The sequence below is a fragment of the Fukomys damarensis genome, unplaced genomic scaffold (assembly GCF_012274545.1).
Source record: "Fukomys damarensis isolate Sample0158 unplaced genomic scaffold, DMR_v1.0_HiC HiC_scaffold_28, whole genome shotgun sequence".
NCBI classification, from domain to species: domain Eukaryota; kingdom Metazoa; phylum Chordata; class Mammalia; order Rodentia; family Bathyergidae; genus Fukomys; species Fukomys damarensis.
This window is the reverse complement of record NW_022900940.1, coordinates 30,256,013-30,261,463: the sequence shown is the minus strand read 5'-3', so window position 1 is coordinate 30,261,463 and position 5,451 is coordinate 30,256,013. Positions and strand designations below refer to the sequence as shown.

At 37.0% G+C, this 5,451-nt stretch overlaps 1 long non-coding RNA gene across 3 annotated transcripts in view; it reads right to left on the bottom strand.

Annotated features, from left to right (window-relative positions):
* Positions 1–5,451, bottom strand: part of LOC104873460 — a 138,451-nt gene that overhangs the window by 19,455 nt on the left and 113,545 nt on the right. Inside the window, exon 1 of one of the 3 annotated variants that reach the window (XR_783480.1) lies at positions 2,554–2,640. The exons of the other annotated variants lie outside the window; for them this stretch is intronic. This is a non-coding gene — a long non-coding RNA (uncharacterized LOC104873460). Of the gene's footprint in view, positions 1–2,553; positions 2,641–5,451 lie in introns of those variants that run through there. 3 annotated transcript variants of the gene reach the window in all.

The window sequence follows — 5,451 nt, the reverse complement described above, 5'->3', positions numbered from 1 at the left end:
AAAAAAAAAAAAAAAAAAATTGTCTAAGAAACTACGATAGACAGGCAGGCAGTGGGTGCTATTCAGTTCCCTTAGCTGATGGGGCCAGGACAAAAGGTTTCTGAGGGCAGTCAGGGAAAATTAGGTTTCAGTTTAACACTAGAATTATGTTTTAAGTCCCCCATGATTGCAGAAGTCTGAATTATCACCTGACAGGGAGTCTATAGAAAAGTTACATTCATTTGATAAGAATGACATCAAATAAGCTTTAAATTCCCTTCCAAACAGATATTTACTAACAAATGCACAATATGAGGGCAAACTGCTTGCACAGAGTATACTTTACTCAACACTAATAGATGGGTGGACAGACAGGCGAATGGAAGGATGGATGGATGGATAGATGGATGATTCAGTCTACCACTTCCAAATACTCAGCACAACCTGTCAGTGGACTTACTCACTGCAGAAAATTAGCCAGATATCAAAGAAAAAAATTAAAATATATTTGTGTCACTGAGAATTTGTCAAACACTTAGCTTTGAGGGGCCAAAAATATGCTGCATTGTTATGCTAATGAAAGTAATTTCCTATGAAAATGAGAATTTCCTATGAAAATCTCTTCATTTGTTCTGACTGGCTGTCTATTAGTAGGAATCATTGCAGACTGGTCTCACATGGAATTCAGTACATTCAGTGCAGAGTGCAGCTCTGCTCTTGCCACTGGGAACCCAAGCTTCAAGGTGAAAGGAAAACATAAGCAACAGAGAAGCAGTGACTGGCCAGGGCCCACATCTCCTGCTCTTCTCCCAGCAGATTTATCTTCCCAAAGTTAAGCTTTACACACCTTGCACCGACTTTCTAACCACTGCTCCTTTCACATTCCCCTCAAAGTGAGGTTTTCCAGGCCCCAACACAGTGCATACAGTCCTCTTGATAACAGGACTCTTCATAGCCAAGACTTTATTCTAACACTTCCAAACACAGCATCTTGTTTTCCGAGGCAGACAAGGAAGCTCTGAGTTCTAGAGAGTATTTGCCAATTTATAACTTTCACCTATAATTTTTTAAAAATGACATCATAAACTAATACACAAAATACACACAAAACAATATTTACCTTGCTATGTGTCATGTATTCCAACATTTTATATTCTGTTTCATTTCTTAAGCTTCTAATGAGAACCCCTTATCTCAACTTTATGATGCATTAGTGCCGGACTGACATTCTAGAAACTGCCTAATGATGTTATTAAGGAATATTTACAAGGAGTACGGCAGTAGTCAAGAGCCCAAAACCACGTCACTACTATTCGAAACAAAGCCTGGTACCCCTAATAAATAATACTGCCACTTTCTAAGAAGGAAACTAATAATAGTTAATGCATAACACATAAGATTAACTAAGTATAGCAATGAAGTCAAGAAACTGTGGGGCTGCAGGGATTTGAAATTCAAGTCCAATCAAGGTGCCCAGGTTGTACAGTATAAGAGTAGCCTTACTACACTGCAATTATGTTATGAAAATCTGAGACTTGGCAGCTTTATTTTGCCTTGTCTAAGGAAATCTTGTTAATAGCAGGCACCAAATGACAAGAACTTTTCAGTAGATTTCCACTCAAGAAGAAGAGGTAGAGACCCTGTGGACAAACACCCAGTCAAACTCAGAAGCTGGGAGACAAGGGGAAAGTACAGCCTTTGATTCCCATCACTCAGTGACACTCATCCCTTTTCTCTTCATCTAGACTGACTAAAGCAATTTATGATTTAAACATTGGTTCCCCACATATGTTTTCCTAAGGAGGTAAGAACATACTTATCCAGTTAATGAATTTCTCATCTGCTTGCTATTTCTATTTCTCATTGTCAATTAACAAGTCAAGATGTTGACTAATATACATAAGTCTTATGGGTTTGGTTACATAATGATTTGAGCACTGAATGAAATATCAAGGTTTTGGAAAGCAAAGAACCAGACATAGAATAAAGCAGCACTTCTGGGATCATGGCACTCAAGAGAGCCTGCCTGGGCAGCCAGCCAGGCTGTCTCAAAGAATCCCTTCTTCAAATCTATCCTGACCTGTAACAAGTTATTCAGAGGTTGATAAGTGGCAAAGCAAATGAAAATGTACTGGTCCTGTAGAGAAAAACTTTGACTTAGCATTCCTTTAGCCAGCAGGAGTAAAGGAATATTATTGAGACCCTGTCAAATTTGTTTTCACATGCCAGAGCTGGGTATAGTTCAACCTTCCATATCCTGAAGTTAATATTTTTAAGGAAAGATGAAACAATTTGTGTCATAGAGTCTGGTGGCCATATCATTCCCAAGTATTTCCAATCAACTGCTGGGTCTGGCTTTTCATTTATTTCCAAAATCATTTATTTATTCCACATATATTTTGTAACACCCAGATTCAGTGGTCACAAAAAAGATAAATGCACTACTTTCAAAGGACTCTAAACCCAGAACAGAAGGACAAAACAACTATAAGTCAATGTGAGAAATGGTTTTATATGCAATCCAAAGTGATGGCATCAGATAGTATCAACTCAACTAAGTACAGTGACACATACCTGTGGTCCTAGCTACTCAAGGGCGTGAGGCAGGAGTATCACTTGAAACTAGTTGAAGGCCAGCCTGAGCATCATAGTGAAACCTCATCTTGTCTAAAAAACAAAACAAAAAAAGCCAGGTGTGGTGGTGCACACCTGTAATCCCAGCACTTGGGAGGCTAAGGCAGGAGAATCGCTGTGAGTTCAAGACAAACCTGGGCTACAAAGTGAGTTCCAGTTCAGTCTCAAGTACATAATGAGACCCTGTCTCAAAAAAACAAACAAACAACAACAACAACAAAAAAGAAGGATTAACTCAATTTAAAGTAAAAGAAGAACTCAGAGGGGAAATCTTAGAGGAAGGTTTTGGAGAGAAAATGGAGGTCATCCAGCAGAGAGACCAGTGGAGAATGATCATGGAAGGAAAAGAACATGATCCATGGTTTGAACTACACAAGAAGTTTGCTGGATTGGCTATGGCAGCTCCCATGAGTTTAAAGGGAAGATCACTGTCATAATGGATTTTTTTTACGTGTAAGGAAAAGAGCATGATGATCAGACTTTCATTTTTTAATGACCATCTGGTAGAAAGTGCTAATACATGCATGTAAGAGTATCATGTTGCTTTGTTTTGGTCTTGTTTTGTCTTGCTTTATTTTCCAGCCAAAATGGAATTAAAGCTAACATAAAAACTACCACAAGAAATGCAGTATTGATGATGAACCATTTTGTTTTCTTTTTTTCCAAAGACACCTAAAATGACAGGGGAAAATTTTTGGTAGAAAAACACTAAACTTATAGGTAATTGTTAAAACAAATTATTTGCCTCTCCTCTTTATATAATCTTAAAACATTTAATTGTGTGAAAGGGCACACATTAGAAGTGCCAATGTGTAGCAACTTTCTACTATTTGCAAAATGATATATTGGAGGCATAATCTCACCACATGTCTAACTCCCACTTCTACATTTGTGAGGGCCACAAGCACTGGGGACCCTCACAAATGTTGTATGCCAGACATCCAGGCCAGCATCAGGGATTAGTAATGGGCAGTGGAGATCATGGGAAGGCCTGTGCAGTCAGCTAGGATGACTACCAGCCAGAGCCACACAACACAGGAGAGAGGTGTAAGCAATCAGACAACAGTTCAGAGGCAAGGTTGATGGTTCCAAGCAACAACAAATGAACAGTGGCAGTGACTTTATAAGGCATAAGATGCATTCACAGAGGAGGTTGCATTGAAAATATTTTCTTCTCTTATAGTTGAAGAAAGAGTTATGTTTCCACCAAAGGCAGGTATTATGCATTATTTTATAAGAAACAATTATTCTTTGAGGGCTGCACATATAGCTTAGTGGCAGAATGCTTGCCTAGCATGCATGAGGCCTTAGGTTCAATCCCTAGTACAAAAAAAAAAAAAGGTTCCATAATACCAAAATCAAGTATAGCCATGCAAATTTATTTCTAAAATCAAAATTTGAGAAGACTCGAGGCAAGAGGGAGAAATTACATTTTTCCTAAATATTATAAGTTTGAGAATTTCTTGTAATTTTTCACAGGTAATTGATACACATAAAAATAACTCTGAGTAAGGTGCCATCTATTCTCTTATGATATCAGGACCTGTACAAACTGCCAATTATTATTTAAACTATCATTATTTCTTTGCTTATATGTTTGTTTAGGCATGTCTTGTTCCAGAGAGTTAGAGGTAGTTTGTTCAAATGAGTTAATAGAGAACTGTCTCAGTACCATTTTCCTGAGCTACACACAATCTGAGCATCCCTTATTCAAAATGCTTGGTTCAAGAAGTATTTCAGATCTAGGATTTTTTTCAGATTTTGGAATATCATATAAATAATGACATATCTTGGGGGTGGGACCTGAAACATGAAATTCATTTATGTTTCACATTTACCTGATACATATATCTGAAAGGCAATTTTATACAATAAATTTTAGTGCACCTGCATTTTGTTTGCATCTTGAAACATGAGGCATGGGATTCTCCTCTTGCACTGTCGTGTTAGTACTCAATAATTTTCAGATTTTAAAGTATTTTTAGACTTAAGATTTTCAAACTAGAGATGTTCCACATGTTTCTCTGAAGTGCCATTAATATATTTAAATAAAAACATTTATATTTAAAAATAAATGTTTTAGGGCCAGGGATTTAGCTTAATGGTTCTGCCAGCTGGCTTGCAAGCATAAGGTCCTTAGTTCAATCCCTGGTACTAAAAAATAAATAACTAAATAAATATTTTACATAAATTATAGTTTTAAATAATAACTTAATACTATCATGGACACCACATCTAATTCCTCAGGTATTACCTTTCCATTTGCACATTTAGAATGAAAATCATTTGGCACAGAGCACCACAGAGTAGATTTCACTCGCATACTTACACAGTATATAAAAGCAACAGAAACTAAAGACCTTGGAGTTCCCAGATTAACACACAATACAAAGATCTGAATTTTTTTGTTCTTTAGGACTGTTAAATAAAAATGTCAGTGCTAATAAATATCATACTGTTTTTCATTTCAATTTGTTTGCATTTTTCCTTTTATGCTGTTTCTTGCTTTTTCATGCCCATAGCACTGCACATTCAATTAGCAGTTAAGAATGTGCTGCTAGCAGAACAATATTTCAGCTAGCTTTATACCTCTAGGGTTTAGTGAGGCATGGTGGTGCATGCTTGTCGCAGCTCTCAGGAGGCTGAAGTGGGAGAATCTCCATAAGTTTGTGGCCAGCCCAGACGACATGGTGAGTTCAAGGCCAGCCTGGAATACATAGTGAGACCTTGAGAAAGAAAGAAAGAAAGAAAGAAAGAAAGAAAGAAAGAAAGAAAGAAAGAAAGAAAGAAAGAAAGAAAGAAAGAAAGAAAGAAAGAAAGAAAGAAAGAAAGAAAGAA